An 18,000-nucleotide genomic window follows, 5' to 3' on the forward strand; every position below is an offset into this window, starting at 1 on the left:
TATCGGGAAGACTCACATTCTGTGAAACTTTCCTGTGGACATTCCACTGAACCTGGCGCTTGCGAAGTGGAAGTGGTTGATGAGTAGTGGGCACTCGGGAATTGCCGACTTCTTGGATGTAAAACGGGCATTTGAAAAAATATCGAGACCCTTGTTGCTAACAAAACCCGAGCGGTCTATTGGTATTGAGGGGAGGGAACTCAGTTGATTTACTGATTATATAACAGGTGGAACCCAAAGGATAATTTAAAATAATCCGTCCCATATTTCCATAGGGTTCCACACGGTAGTGTTTTTGGACCAATTTTGTTTATCAAGTATATCAATGACATGAAGCAGGTCTTACGTTCCTCCGAGATACATCTTTTTGATGATGACACAGGAATATTAATATCGCGAAAGGACATGAAAGAGGCAGAATACCTTTTGAATGCAGACTTGGTGGCTCTGGATGGATGGTTGAAATACAAGAAACTCGCATCAAACATTAATAAAACACACTATAAGATAATGTCGAGGAGGGAGTGGATCGGCCAGCGTTCTATTTCTATCAACATGGAACCAATTGACCGAGTCTTCCAGGTAAAATATTTGAGAGTAATTCTGGACAACGGACTTACATTCAGTACACACAGTCCTGCAATGACGTTAGACCAGCGGATAGTGTACCAGACTATGATACTGATATTTAAACTTCTGAGGGGCTAGAACCCAGTACCCGCTAAGCTGCTCGAAATATCGTCCTAAAAACGTGCTACGCGCGGAACAAACGTGCTACTTTTTTGTATGGAGGTGAAACAAATGCAGCACGTTTTCGAGCATTCGTTCTACTTCGTCCTACTTCCTATACAAAACTGCTCGATGTTTGTTTCATTTTAGGACGTTTTTAGGACGATTGATCGGGAACGCCAAGCGGGTAGAATGTGAAATGTCTCGTAGTTGTATATTCCCGCTAGGCGATTTCGAGCAAATTGTCCTAAAAAACCTACGTGACATAAACATCGATCAGTTTTGTATGGTGAGTAGGACGAAGTAGGATGACTGCTCGAAAAACGTCCTACATTTTTTTCATCCCCATACAAAAAAGTAGCACGTTTGTTCACGTGTCGGACGTTTTTAGGACGATATTTCGAGCTGTCTAGCGGGTTGTCCGAATTCAATGTTTGATAGCAAGGACTGCACTTGTCACCACGATCCCACGGATGATAATGATAAAATTTTTGTTTGGCAAAATTAAATGTAAATTTAAAAAATAAATAAGACAACATACCTTTGAGTTATGCGCGCGTAAAAGTGGAAATTTGATCTTTCTGTTCATCAGTCGCTTTTGTGCAATCACGTGGCAAACACCTCGAATTCATCCATTGATGACTTTTTCGACGCGACAAACTATCTCAGGGATAAGGTTTGCTCAATTTGCCAATCCTTGAAAGTGGTAGCTCCCTTCGATATGTAATCTATCCCTCTCCTCCTCTCGTGATCTGTCTTGCTTTAAGTTTAACTATAGATATAAGAAACTTTGTATAGCCCGCGTGGCAAACATTTTGTAAATAAAGGAAATGAAATGAAATGAAATGAAATATATTGGACAAGAGAGATACCGACTAAATGAATAGGAGAGAGCAAAGTTGTGCTAACCACTGTACACAAGGTAAGAGTGGAAAAACTGGTGTTTTTCGTGAACGGTCAATCTGATCCCACCACTTTGTATTTGCTTAGAAATGTGAGTTGGGCGAAAAAGTAATCGAGTAGACATGGAAATAGAAAAGATAGGATATAAAAAGGAGCAACGAGCAGTAGCAGAGTTAGTTTTATCCAGAGTGTGGAAGGAAAAGATTTATGGTAAAGAATACAGAAGCTACCCTTAAACCTTACATGGGGGCTCAATGTTATCAATATAGTATAGGAAAAGTATAGGTCTTCCGGGGCGGAAGAAATGTCAGGAAAGGCCGTGTGAGTTGGGCGAAAAAGTATTCGAGTAGACATGGAAATAGAAAAGGTAGGATATAAAAAGGAGCAACGAGCAGTAGCAGAGTGAGTTTTATCCAGAGTGTGGAAGGAAAAGGTTTATGGTAAAGAATACAGAAGCTACCCTTAAACCTTACAGAAATTTGTTACAAATATCTTAAGAAAACTCCGCCATTCTAGAACCTATGTTGGGGTAAGAGGAGGGACTCATCATCATCATCATATATATTATTGCATCGAACTTTCCATTTTACATCCAACAAAAACACAAGAAGGCGCGTTTTCTTCATCAAAACTAAATTCTGATTCTTAGTTGACACGAAGTTTACAAACGCTAAAATGCTGTCAGTTGGTCAGTCAACTGTCAAAAAGCGCGCAAATCCCGCTAGGCAGCTCGAAATATCGTGCTACGCGCGGAACAAACGTTCTACTTTTTGTATGAGGGTGAAATAAATGCAGGACGTTTTCGAGCAGTCGTACTACTTCGTTCTACTTCCCATACAAAACTGCTCGATGTTTGTTTCATTTTGAAACGTTTTTGGCACGATTGCTCGAAATTACCTAGCGGGATGTGTTTTTCGGTCGACAAGTGTAAAATTGATTTGCAAAAATTTGCGCACCTAGTATACGGAGCGAGTTGCTGTGAGTTGTTGTTGTTTGTGATAATGTACAATCGTTATTGATAAGATTGTGGTGTGCGTATTACCTTTGCTCTGTTTTTTACAGGAAAACACTCAAATCAAGATTGAATGCTCAAACATCTACATCGACTCCCAAATGTTTACGTCTACACGAAGCGAAAAAAAGTGAATGCAAAACTGATATTTGCGCGTGTATTTTCAGTCTTTTGCGCCTCGTGCAAATTAAGCATGATAGTTCAGTATTATTTTTTAGTTTCATTTAGAAATAAATCCGCAAACTCGAGTCCGATTTGATAAGACAACCAACTGTTTGGCATAGTAAATTCATCCATTGTAATTTGAACATTGTAATTTGAAATAAATATGGGTATGGGACCTTAAACAGCTGTTTAGTTTGTTTAGCCTATGATCAGAATCTGGCATTAAGTGGACTCAATTAATTATTGTTTTCAACTATGAGCGACTTGCTGAAAATAACATTAAAATTATGATCAACTCGTTGATTGCCAAAGTTCAAAAACTCTAGCAGCCGTAGGTTGTATGATCAAGACAATATGCGTGAAATTCAATATGTTCAAAATTTCTTCTTTTTTCAAACAACTATTCTCTAATTCATGGTTCAAATTTTTTTAACAATTGTAATTAATAAACTGGGGATGCTCATGGCACAGCGGCTGCGCGGGAAAACCCCACGCCACAGGTGTGGGATCGAATATCGAGTCTGGCACCCCTCGGTATAACGAACGGCTGACTACCAAGCTATAGTACGTACATACCGGCATTCGGTCAACGAAAACTCTCTTCGGAGAGAGGCATTGTCCCACTTGGGGATGTCTTGCCACATAAAAAAAAAAAAAATAAACTGCTAGCTTTGAAGCCGCTTCCTTTATCTTAAATTAGCTGATTAACCCGATTTCATCCGGGTAGAAATAAATTCCAAACTGAAGAGTGTTTGCATTCAGTATCAGTTTTCAGTTTTAGAATCTTAAATTTTGCTATGTGCTGAAAATTTTAGTATTACCTTTAGTCGAAGAAACCATGTAAATATACATTTTGCATTCATTACTTAATTGTGCTTCCAGCTTAGTGCAAGCATTACAAATTAATCCATTAAAGCAAGTATGAGACAAACTGTGCCTAAACCACACTTGGACCAGGACCATAGATAATCGACGATTATTTAAAAGCACTTCTGTCGTAACGTGGCATTATATTTTTTGAGATATTTTCTATCATTCAGGTAACAGAAAATTATAGGCAGGAAAGAGGCATAAGAATGTTGGACATTTCACACTTAAAAAATTGGCTTTCTTATAATTATGTTTGGTTGAATTGATTAGACCGATTTTGTATGATTGAGAATATTTATTAAGTAGGAGAGATGAGATTGAGCACTCAAACTGGTACCATTCGATTTAGTGACCCCAAATTGTACAAAAATGATACCCATATTGCATAGTGGTAGTCCCCCTTACCCCTTCCACCAAATGGATGAAATATTATCACGTGATGGCTACATGTTAAAATAGTATGTGGTCCAATTTTGTAAGAACCCATTCCATATTTGACGAATTATTATTATTTTTATCATTTTAAGCGATAGGTGTTCGAAAGGGGGGCAGGGAAGGAGGGCATTGGAAAGAATAAAAAATTAGCTACATTCCAGCCAAGTTTGATACAGATAAACTTGGTAGATTTTGCGTAATGCTGTTGCATACATGTGATAAGAATTTACGCTTTTTGTGAGCATGGCTATGGTTTAGCTGAAGAGGAGGAGGGCAGAGGGAGTCTGGACTAAAATTGAACATTAAGAGTGAAGTCGTTCGATTTAGAGACTATAAATAACTTGAAATTGATACCCATATTGCATTTTTACTTTTTTTGAGGGTGGGAGGGGGGGGGGGGAATATGAGAGCCCCCCTTGCCCCTTCCCTAAGAAATATGAAATTTTAACTCATGCTATGTCTTTATGGGAGCAGTATTAGTTCCAATTGTTGTGAAAATTCGTTCAATAATTGTTGAACTATTATTGTTTTTCATCAATTTTAGAGGGTAGGTGTTCGGGAGGGGTAGGGAGGTATGGGGATATAAACAAACGAAGTTCAGATCATTCAACCATGGAAAATTAGCTACCTGTCTGCCAAGTTTGGTACAAATCGGCCCGGTAGATTTTGCGTGATGCGATCACATACATATATAGACAACGTAGACTTTTATATATATAGATTGGTCATAGTGCTGTTAATTTTTATCGCACTAAACTTCAAGTGTAGAACATTTACCTTCGAATTGAAGAAAATATTGTGAAATTGTTTTGATTAGCTTGTCTTCATGTTTTTTCTCATGCAAGTTGTTAGCAAATGATTGTCCTTTATCTAGCATTATGGCGAGTATGATGGCCTTTTTTGGCCCTCAATGATTGATTCAAGGAAATTTCGATAAGAAACAATAATACAAACAGATTGTTAATCCTTGCATCTAGTATAAATTAATGTTGTTTCTCTCAAGATGTAGTACACCTATTACATCCGTTCTTTCGTATTGCGGTAGAGCAACGTAACGCAGTATGGAACATAAGCTTAATATTGAAGGTACACTTCATAAGGATCCCATCGAAGTAACTCTGCATAGATGCAACGCGATCTACGTGGTAATAATACTTTGTTCAATGGCTGTTGGTGCTTTCGGCATGGCTTTGATATACCACTGCTATGAGCTGAAAATGATAAGCGAGGATCAGTTGCATATTAAAGATGTGATGGAAATGGTAAAGCGCAACGACAATGTGCTGCCGAAACATTACGCTACTGCAACCAACTTCTATAAGTTTCTGTGGGTGCTAAAACACGCGGTACATTTGGAGGCTAAAAATAACGTTTACGAAGCAACAACAATACCAAATGCGGCATTGCATAGTAATGAAGAGAATATAAGAATCAAAGTAAGTGATGAGCAAAAAATGAGGAGTAATGGGAAATGTTGCAAACTATCACAGAAATATCTTCTTCACAGGAGAAAGAATCTACGTTGGAACCGGCAGAAATTGTTACAGGAGCTACAGAACATCAAGGTGATAAGGCGACAGAACAGATATCAGAGAACTCCGCACCTGAATCGGAGGTGTTTCATTGGAAATGGACTCTCCCAAGTTCAGCATGGCTCCAGCTATCTCCATTTATGGTCGAATTCGACGTTGAAGATGCATCGACCGAAAGAAGCAATAGTGCTTATTTGAGTAGTGAAAAGGATTGAAAACGAATTGGTCGAAAGAACGAAATCACATGAACATAATAAATTAGGAATGACTCTCTTTTGAGCTAAATTTTTAAAATATGCAAACATTTTTTTAATACTCTTAATTTATTTGAATGCATGAATCGAATTGATTTTAGTTTATCAGGAAGACAAGACAAGGCTGAACAACAAGAAAATGGTTGTTTATTTTAGGCGATCGGTGTTGTTGAAAATATGTTGCATAGCAGATTCCGAGGGTATACCAAATAATGTGCTTTATTCTTTGTAAAAGTAATTGGGTGAAACTGATTTGGAATAATTTCCTTCATTCGTAAATCACCTAGCTGACTAGTTCTAGTATCTTCTGCTAGTTTCTGTTTGAAGCGCATGTAATTTAAAGTTTTTGGCTTTTATATTATTTTTAACTCAATGTACTATTGGTAATGCAGGAAAAGGCAGATGATTTATTAAAATTAACATGTTTAAATTGAAGCTTTTAGTGAAATTTATTATAATGTACTATAAATAATTCAATATGTTAGGGCTCACCACTCGACGGCGTGGGTTTGAATCCCAGCTGGGACCGGACCCTCCCCTGTACGAGAGGACTGACAATCCACGTACTCAAAGGGAAAAAGTCCTGTAAACCATTCATGTAGCAGCCATTACCGAGACGGTCGTCAGGCCTAGAAAAAGAACCTAATATGTAACACATGTATAATGAGAGTATTGCACTTTTTCATAATAGTACATCATTACCTTGTACCAATTTGTGTGTATTTGAACGTGTTGGTATAATAGTTCATTCTCTGATGAAGCCATACAGTCGCTATCAACAGAACCGACTAATAGCGATAATGGGTCAATGCTGCAAAGTTGATAGACGATCGACGCTTGTCGAAGCGTGGCTTACACTGATCGTTCAGTAGGATCTTTATTCGCGCTGTAAGCGGTTTTGTTTGCATGGTGAAGAATCTTTTGCTGTAAATACCGCTAAAAAAATATCACTAAACAACTTCGAAACATACACTGCGCTGATCGTTAACTCTGATTATTCAAGTTTCTAAAAGTGCGTCGGTGGCAGCTGCCATATTTTATCCGGAAAATCGAGCATGGTAACCATTCGAAACGACATTGAATCTAACGGGACAACGAACAAATTGGCCGACCCAAATACAACCGTTGCCACCTCTGGGGTCACCGGTGTTAAGAACCTAAACCATCTGGCCAACGGTTCTAGGAGATCGACACTGATGGACATGAAGTCAAAAACGTTTAATCGACAGTGTGTCGGGTTTCTAGCCCTCATTGTATGCGTTGGTATTAGCTTCGGTGTCGGAATGTCGTTCCTATACGGCCATTTAGTGGATCGCCTGAATGAGAGCGGCAAAGGGACTAATTATGTCGACAAAAATGGCAACTCCATCGTGCCTGTGACATCCACGGAAAGCATTGAAGCAATCACTACTGTAAAAGCTTCAAGTAGCAGCACTTCTACAACGACGGAAACCCAAAGTACATCGACAGCGGCGGTACCACCAACAACGTCTAGCTTCAGTACGACAGTCCCGACAGACCACTCTACTGAGCATAAATCTAGTGATGATTTTGATATAGATATGATTTCCAAGACATTTATGGTGACCTCAACATCCCCCAAATCGGAACTTCCTGAAGTTACCTCGGACAGAGCTCGTGGGAGCATCGACGACGAGGACGACAGCGAAGGCAGTGGCCATAATAGCGGTTACGGAAGTGGTGATGACTATGCAAATGATCGCCCTTATGACGGCTCCGGGCGTCGGAATTAAACGTTGTATCTTCGCAGATGTGAAATTTCACTTCCAAATAATTTTGATAAGAAGTACTGGGCCTATGTTGATGATGTAAGGCAATCAAAATGCGCGTTTGCGCGTATAAGCACACAAAGATCACTTGAGAACAAAAATAAAAATAAATTCAAGGCGCTGGTATGTGCGCAGCATGATAACGATTGTGATTGTGATTGTCAATTGCCAGTGCTTCGGAGAGTCAGATCAATAGCTACAAGCAGGTTGTAGAAAAACCAAGACAAAACTCATACCTAATGCGCTTTGTACAATGCCAAATTTAAAATACTTTCACTTGGCTAGCATCCGAATTATTTTATTTTTTGTGCAGTCATTCAGATTTTTAAATTGAATACAGTTCTCGCTCATTTAGACTTTGCAATGAATCGTAAAATTTAATCAACCTAATTGTGTTTATATGTTAAAAACTGCGAACCTCGATCAATTGCGAGCCGGTTAGGTTGTTTGTACCATTTTGATAACGTTTAAAGATCCAAATTCTAGTACGAAAAAAGTGCGACTAAGTAAGAATGTTCCGTTGATTATAAAAATGAATTAAAAAATAACAAATTATAGCTGGTATAACAGTGTCTTACATTGTACTTTACCATTAGGGGGTGTAACATCAAGAATATTGTTAAGAATAAGCTTAACGCACAATACCTGTGTATCGTGTTACTCTAGCCTTTTTTAAGCACTTTTGCAGACAGTGAATGTGGCAAAGCTTTTTTGCGATATCCTTTCCTCTGCGGAAAAAAAAATTATTGAAAGCAAAGTGTAAAACAAAAGAATAAAAAATTAATGATTTAAAGCTATTTTTATTAAATTAAAGCTATTTTTATTCTGGTTGTTATTATTATTATATATAAGTGTAATGACAAGTGTTAACAGTGCGTCTAAATGAATTACATACATACAAGAATCCGTGGATATATCCTCAATTTACGAAATGCTAAACATACAACAGTACAAAGCAAAAAGTTCCCATCTGGTTTGAAATTATGTTTTTACAACGATTTACCAAATATTATACAAGAGCAATCTTCTTTATATATTTAAATGCCTAAATTTCTTTCTGGTTTGCGAGAATTTATCGCTCCACTTTTGCTCCTACGAGGGGATCCAGCACAAACGAAATGACGTATGTAATTGAGTTTAGCTATTCCGGTTGAAGCTAACATTATACTATAGCGGTATGCAGTGAAAGCCAATCCTAGAAAGTTTCACATTATATACATGCATTGACAACCAAAAGGGCATGACTATCTTAATGTGAAGCGGAAGGATTTCCAATCTCCCACACACACACACCGAGAAACGTGGGAGAGACCATAACTGCTTTCCTCTATGTCCTTACTGTCCTATACTGCTCATGCTTACTGCGGACTCAACGGGCGGTTGCCATGGCTCCACCTACTATCATCGGTGGTATCAAAACGGGGAAGGAGTGAATGAAATGTCACCAACGCGAACGAGCAACAGAATGGAACAAGAAAATAAAATTTGAAGTATCCCGATGCTGAATTCTCCAGGGTAGAAGCTTTTCCATAATTTGTTATTTTCGACGAGCATCAGGAACACTGTAACTAGTCGTACGCATGTGCAAGATACGGCATATAACCTCATCTACAGAGGCAAACAGGCACGATTGAACCACCCAATGGTGAGATCTTAGGCAAGAGATTCTCTTGAGGTTTTAAAAGTATTTTCATCTTTCTCCTTGCTTTAATACCTAACCCTCGGTCCCTTTGCAATGCATTGCAAGGATTTCGATGGCACACAACCCGGATACATAAAACATTTTTATGGGTTTCCATTTCATTGCTTTTCTGGCATCCGATGCCTACTCTTCGCATATCGGTCGTTAACGGTTATAGAATCTTTTGAGAATTTCCACAGCCTCGTAATACACGCACTGCTTGGTACGTACATTTACTTTTGGAAAGACAGCGCAAGAAGCCGGGAATAGGGAAATAGTTTACGACCGTATCACCGTTTCCTTCGCCTTTCCAGTGAAGGATATAGCACGCTTTTTTTACGAGCACAGCTTCTGCAATTGCTCCATTTTCTTGAAATGCACGGCACACACCCTGATTGTTCTGTTGCGACACATTCGATTTGAGCACTAGAATACATTTTAAACCAAGTTGGTTTTATTGAAGTGCACAGATTAATGATAATTTTCATAATAAATTGATTTTTAAGTTAGTTTTCATACTTTATTTAGCCATGAATTGATGCACGATGCATTCGATCAAAAAAGGCCAATCATTCATCCTTGTTTCGGCAATAATAACTATGAAGACATTCGCTTGTTTCTAAGGATGTATAAGAAACGCCTGAATTTTAAATGGCAAAATTTCATTTTTTTTCAATATAACTGTTTACCTCGTTTATTCACCAATAGATGTATATTCAAATAGTTATTTAAAATTGACCTACATTTGGATGTAATATAGCAAACCATGTTAGTCTGTATTGAAAGGGTATCTAGGATATAAGAAATAATACGTATATAAGCAGATTGCGGAAGACAAAAATAAAAAGTAGAGGAGGTTCTGGTTGAGAAAAGAAAACGAACACAAAAATGACCATTAATGCTATGTTTCATGGATAATTAGTTAGAGAAGCTTTCTTGAGAAGCATCCAACGATACACTATTCTGTCATATTTGATCGTACGTGGTTTTGCGTTTATTTAATATAGAAAAAAAAAATACAAATAGCTATACAATAAAATAGCAGCGTACAAGATAGTTTTGTTGCAGTGTACAATATAGCTTACCATTTGATATAACAGGTGACTTGAATCAACATCTTATCACAGTGAGTCTCCAATTTCAATGTTCGATGTATATGTAATCTTCTTATCATTGTAAAATCATGTTCAAAATGATTAATGTTTATTTTGGGGGTCCGCGACAGCTGAGCGGTAGCGCCGGTTAGAAAATCGGCCCATGAGTGCCGAGGCTCACCACATCGACGGCGTGGGTTCGAATCCCAACCGAGATCGGACCCTCCCCTGTACGAGAGGACTGACTATCCGCGTACAAAAGGGAAACAAGTCTCGTAAGCCCTTAACGGGCAGGCATGACCAAGAGGTCGTTACGCCAAGAAGAAGAAGAAGAAGAAGAAGAAGAAGAAGAAGAAGAAGAAGAAGAAGAAGAAGAAGAAGAAGAAGAAGAAGAAGAAGAAGAAGAAGAATGTTTATATTGTGTCTATTCTTAAGCTGACTTGTGTGATATTAAAAAAAACTGATTTTCAAGGTGATACCTAGTTGTTGATACATTTTGATATGAAACCCCATCAGTTTTACCTGGTTCTTTTAAACTGTAGTTCAGTGAGTTTGTTAACCTTGAGTTAAATAAAATTACCTCCTCTTAAGGAATCGACAAGGACAGGCAGATATGAAAATGATCTACAGTTTTCATTGAGTATGAAAAAGATGTTCTTTACAATTGTTACAAGATTGCTAATCGGAACTCTTTGGTCATTTTTTGACATTGATTCAAGGATTACGAGTGCAACAAAAAACAAAAAGACTATGTTGCATTGTTCATAGATCACCATAAATGTATAGCAGAAAAAGGGTTTGGAAAGCAATTTTAGTAACATTTCAAGGGCACTATCAAGAAGGCTTCGGAGCAAATGATTGGCAGTACAGAGAGTTTATGGAAAAAACGGAGCAAGGTCACATTGCCTAACGGGACAACCCGTTGATTCATATTAGCCTCGTATGCGATGCCCGTGCCGCTTGCACCCTTTATTACCCCTGAAGAGTTGGCTCCTTGCCTCGCAGAGGTGGCCCAATACTTTGTTCGAGTATTTACGTCGTTGCAATCATTTAACTGGTTCAGTGGGTTCCTCAGGGTTCCGAAGGGTTTTGTTTAGCCTGCCCGGTTCGTTTTCGTGTGCTTTCCGTAATCTACACTACCAGAGGAAAGGGTTAACATGTGGGATGTAGTTTTATAATGGGTACTGTAAACCAATAAACAAGCACCATAAAAAGGCCATCCGAACGAAACGCGCCGACTATCACACGCATAAGGTACGAACTCTCGGATGGGATTTTTCGTCGAGATATGGCTTGTTCTTGAGAGAAGGCCACCGGAAAGGCAGGTTACTTTCGTCCATCGTTTTATTGGATCGTACGCTCGAAAAGGCAGCTCGTCCGTTGGGAACCTCAGCCAAAGAGTCGAACTCAAATCGGTTCTATCAGCGTCAGCCCGGTCAACCCCAAATGACGCCTGGGAATTGGATATACAGTGGCATCCGGGCAGCGCGCACTTTTGGACATTTTTATGGTACTCATCAATTTTTCAAAACTCAATCTTGCGACCATCGTTGCACACGCTTAAGCTTTTGTTAGTGTCATTTCCCTGGTATTCTGTGCACGATGGAGGTCGACACTCTGCCGCACCTACTTCCCAAGAGAAACATAAAAGCACCCTGGATGACGATTTCTATATAATACAGAACCAAACGTGATGAAACTATGGTTGGTTGTATTACATCCTGATGCTAGGTTTAGACCTCATTGCATGGCGCGGCTCGAAAAACTGTCAACAGCCCCTTTTAAAGCGATGTTTTTGTAAAGTGACAATGGTTTCTTGTTTATAATGTGTTCTCAATTATGGGATCATTAAGGTTGAATTAGAAAGCCCTCAATTTATTATTCAAATAGACCGTCAGCAGCGTTAAGTTCAACCGTCTGATAGAGTTGTAAAGCTCGATTTATTGACAGTAAAATAGTTATTGTGCTGCCACTTGTTGGACTCTTCGTTGAATCAATATTGTTTTCTGATAAATTTGAGATACATTTACGTTCCTGTTGTAAACCAACTGAGTGAAAAGCAGCGATAGCAGTGACACTGGCTCACCATCTTGGCTTGATTATGTAAAAATTTATACTAAACTAAACTAAATTAGAAATTTAACATAAAATTATCATCCATCATTTTAACATTTCATCGTAGGGGAAAGTGTGACGAGATGCCCTGATGGGGTAAAATGCACCAGCAAGTTATAAGCTGAACTACCGTTATTGAATAAAAAATGAAGTATGTTCATGGGGGTGTCTAATGCATAAAATGTGAGCTACGTTAATTGCTAAACTATGATAACTAGTATTATCATAAAATACTGTAATAAAGCAGATATTCATCAAGTACGGTAAGTGCTCCATTAGTAGTGCTAGTACTAATAGTGGTTGTAGTGGAAAAATATCAGCTCTACGACTAAATAAATACAATAGAGATAAATGTTCTTGTACGACATATTCTTTGATCTTCGGTGAAGTGTTCAAAAGGTAAACCTTCCCATTCTTCAATAAATTAAGGCTCAAAAATTCATATTTTACAAACAGTTTGTACTAATATGCCGGATTCCTTAAGAATTTATCAGGTTTTCCATGATTGTCTTAATCACTGCAAAATGCAATGGTCTATGAGAGGCCTATGAGACCAATGGGTAACCAAAGGTCAATGAGCTTTTTTCCGTTCTGTTTGGAATATGCCAAACCATATGCCAGTCAAAATATATTCAATCTTTTGCAAGTTTTCTGTACTATCATCACAATAGGTACTCGATACCACAAATATAGGAACCATACTGTAGGGATTGAGCAAAGATAAGAGAAAGATTAAATAATTGATCGAAACAAACAAATGAATGAGTGAAATTATTCGCAAGCTAGATGGCAATGATAATTTGGAACTATAGCATACTTGAACGGAGATAGATCTGCGTTTGGATCAAAGGAAGAAAAAGTATATATATTGAAACGAGAACAAACGAAGAGCAGTCTTGTGATAGAAGTTGAATTGAGCGGATGAAATTTAGAAAGAAAAGAAGCAAGAATAATATTGTCGAATTTGGAGTTAAGAATAAAAAATATAGAAATGTTTCGTGGAGATCACGACACATACCATGATAGGAACAACCGACTAGGAAGAAATAAACGCTTTTTTCGTTACGGTGAAAATAGGTGTTTTCAGAAGAAAAGTCGTGTTTCGATCAAAATTGGTAAAAAATATGTAAAACATTGTGTTCTTGATACTTACACATTACTTGAGACGAAATTACACCATACTGTTAGTTACATTACTAAATGCGTCACTATTGGTACCGTTACCCTACCTTCATAAGTTACCTAACGAATATTGAAAAGAATTACATTCATGATTCGTACAATCTGGTTGCGGCGAAGAAAGTGAAAACATCCTAATGGTAATATACATCGGCTTATGAGTGGCAGAATGTACTGTAAATGTTAGACAAAACACTCAAGTCTGTCATACATATTCATTGTGGCATTGTCTCAACTATATATACTCAGCGTAGTCTGCATCTGCAACCCAAAGCTTACTAATGTATTAATTTTTTAAATTTCATATTGAAATATTTTATGTAAAATTCTATACAACAAAACAATTATTAATTTAAGCACATACTCAATTGTCATTCAAATCCCAATAAATAGTTATAATTTGTCACTATCTGGACCATTTTACCCCACAATTGAAATTGGCACGTGGAACAGAATGCTCCCAAAAATTTTTGTTTGGTATAAATTTGTATGAGTGTTGATGTCATTATTTTTGTGATTATTTTTTGACAGTAGAAGAAAGGTTAGAGAATTGCTCAATGAAAATTTGTGGTATTTTCTATGAATGGTTTGTGTGAAATTATTGTTTTCCACATTCAGCTAGGAGTCCATTTTGCATCACAGTACCTCACAACATTTTGTGTGCAACGTCGAGCTTTGTTCGAAGATATTGTGGAATTTTCATGACATTATTATAAGAAAAAACTAAAACTACATTCTGGCATTAATACAACTCTCCTATTTTCTTTCTGCCATTAACGAAATTCTATCATGTTTGAAAATCAAATTTGTAGAGACTAATACAAACAGCAATTCAAATATTTGGCCTGAAATTTGTGTTCTAAAAAATGATCAATTGACGAAGATCAAATGTACATGAAATAAACGCGGAAAGAGGTCAGTTGATGAAATATAAACTTTAACTAATAATGAATAAATAAAATCAATCTGTATAATATAAACGTAGTTTTGGATGATTTGTTGAACCTTTCAATTGAAACAATATTGCAATATAAACATAACAAAGTCAAATCTAGGAACGCGCATTCGATAAATACAATATTTAATTTTCATTTTCAGTGCTGCTCAAACGGCCTACCCTAGAGTGGCACAAAGAGTCTCGGCTGGCCATCGAGCATGCCATTTCGAAACCTTTCCATAAGATTTCCTAACATTAGAAAAACCGTCGGAGTAAATGGTAAAACAAATCTCAGGATAACAGCAACCCACTACCAGGAAGAAAAGAAAGGAAAACAAAGTGCGGCACCACGAGAGCTACGCTACAGCTCAGCTGTGGAAAAGGCTATCTTCAAAAGTGTGCCAATATACAATGCCCCAATAGCCTCGGTTCACCACTAGCGTCGGCACATTCGCGATCGCTCCAGACGGTGGTTGTCTCCACGGCTCTATTATGTTTTTGCTCTCCATGAGATCGCGGTCTTACCTGGAGCGATTTATCTCAAATACTCTGACGAGTCGCCGTAAAACCGTAGGGATGGAAATCGAAACGAAAACCTTTAAAAAAGCCTCGTTTCCGAGCTCTCACGGTCTGGCACGTTACATTGCATAAGCTTCGGCTCAGCTGGGCTACATCATAATAACTGGTTCCGAAACTAGAAATGGAAAAATAGAGTTAGACCGTTTTCTCCATCGCTGCCCGCTCCTCACAAGTCAGCACAGTGACGTTGGCTCGAGGCATGCACACTGTATGCTATTTTGACTTTGACGGAAGGAGGAAAAGCTGGTAGAAGGAGACTCGGCCTCGTCGAGCTCTGCCTCGTGGAAGCGAAAAGGCTGTATTAGTGAGAGGTTGCTCCATTCATGTTGGCTAGAGTTTGGGCTTGGACGAAGGAGCCCAACCGTTCGAGTTAGAGGGGGTCTGCTAGGTCAGCCGCGGATGGCGGCGGTGGAGATAAAGAAAAAGGCACTTTGGAACAAACTTGCAAGTAGGAGGAAACTTTCAATGAAACGAAATCGAAAGTAGATGCCCCCATGGCCACCACTAGCTGGAGCGATCTCGCGTGTTGTCCTTTGCCATGCTTTACCTTTCTTAAGGTTCTCAGTTACAGACGAATGCGTCGGCTTCCAGCTAGTAACAAGCTTTACGGTAGCTCTCAACATGGCTGTAACCGTTGTAGAAGATTTTTCGAAACGTTCCGTTTCATGCAAAGCAATGTACGCAGCAATGAAGTCCCTGGTTCAATTTTTGACTTTATATGAAGTATAAGTATTTTATATAAGTATATTTTTATAAGATGTCACAAACTCAACAACAGAATTTTAGTTTTGAAGGACACTAATTTATTGTTTCTGTTTAAACTCTGCCCAATAGTTTCAGCTATTCCGACTGTTTTGGTCAGTTTACATATCCAATACATTTTGTCTTGTCAATACATTTTGTTTGGTCGCAAATGATGCATATTTTTCACGCAGTGCCTTATTTACAATCCGTCGTTTCAAGAAAATGTCACAGTAACTCTAGAGTAGAGGCCAAGTCTCACTAGAAATGTCGTGTCAGATAAAAACGCTTCTAAACTTCACTTGGAAATACTAAAAAAACTACCTAGTAAAATCCATTATTTTCTGGAAGTGAAATGTTTCTTGTTTTTAGCTTACAGCTTTAAAGTGACTACCCAGCGGGCAAATCATCATGCTTTCTCGTTCTGTTGGTATCAATTGTGAATTAGACAGAAAGAGAAAGCATAATGATTTTGCCGGCCGGGTACAAAGCTGTCTTACAATACGTTTTCAGAAATACATGTTTGAAAGCCACGATTACAGATGTATGTAGCCTACGAATCTAATATCTATTCCGTTTTGTCTCCGTAGTTCCACGACCGCAGAAACCTCTGTGGAAAAAACCTTTCGGTGTCTGCCAATGATGCTCTCCGAAACAGAATGTATTTTCCGTGGTGCTCTTTGCACCTTTCTGCATAGATTTCCAACCGTTGGTTGGTGCACATAAGGCACTAAAGTTGAACTTGGTTCTGCAACGGCCGCTTGAGAGTTTGCCATCGACGCGCGGACTCGCTGCAAAATTGTATATTTTCTCTTAATGTATCATTAGCTTTTTTCCCGCCTGTCCTGTCGTTGTAGTACCAGCGATAGCAGTGCTCGTACATTTACTAAAGGAAGATAATCAACACTAAGGTGTTTCCTGCCAGCAGCCTGGTATGCTGTTACTGGCAGCCGACTAGATGTTGCTAGAGGGCTTGAAAAGCGAATGTCGTGAAACCAAGGCTTGCAACATCGTTTTCCGATTCAACTGGTTATTTTCGTAAGGTTTGTGGGGGCGGCTTATGCTTTTCGGTTGACCCATATTTACTGCTACTACCTCAAGCGCCTGGCTGTACAGTTCAATCCGTTTGTCCACGTAGCATTACGATATAGAGAGGGCTTTTATGTTGGTGTATGCTGTCACAGTTCGTTTGTCATACTGCCTCAGCTTTGTCCACACGACTCGAATTACGCATACGCACGTATGTAGACACTATTGACATTTTTGTTATTTTCTATAAAGAAACGTATTGAACAAGCTCAAAATAACTTTTACATATAATGACATAGAGGTACATACAGTTTAGTAAATAAACTTGTTTAGTGTTTTGCACAATCTGACCAAATTGGTTTTAACATGTGCAATTGCAAGTAGTACCATTATTAACCATGTATATACAAAAAGGTTATACATTTATATTCATCAGTCAAATGAATCTAGTTAACCATGCTTGGTTAAACTACGTGTATGATTTGCTTAAGTGAAATATACATATGAACGATTTATTTCTTTATTTTTTCTACGTTTTAAAGACGAGTTTTTTTTTTCTACATCAAAGACGAAAATCGTTGGGACATGAAGCTTAAAATATCTTAGTTCAAAAGTATGGTAATATTCTGGATCTTTAATTTGAATAATTTTATAACCTCAGTTTTACCGAATCTCCTGACGAAACTAATTTAAATTAAGAATTGCGTTGTTTTATTCTTCTCTATAATGTTCTTAATTACTTGCTAATGTGGCACTTCTGTTCTATTGAGCTTAATATTGATCACTGCAAAAGTAATTGTAAATTAAAACTTTTTGACATTTCGACATTTTGACATTTTCCTTGGGGAATGTTCTTCTTCTTCTTGGCGTAATTACCTCTTGCTCATGCCTGCCCCGTTAAGGGCTTACAAGACTTTTTTCCTTGGTGTATAGTCAGTCCTCTCGTACAGGGGAG

The sequence above is a fragment of the Anopheles ziemanni genome, chromosome 2 (genome assembly GCF_943734765.1).
Source record: "Anopheles ziemanni chromosome 2, idAnoZiCoDA_A2_x.2, whole genome shotgun sequence".
Classification (NCBI taxonomy): domain Eukaryota; kingdom Metazoa; phylum Arthropoda; class Insecta; order Diptera; family Culicidae; genus Anopheles; species Anopheles ziemanni.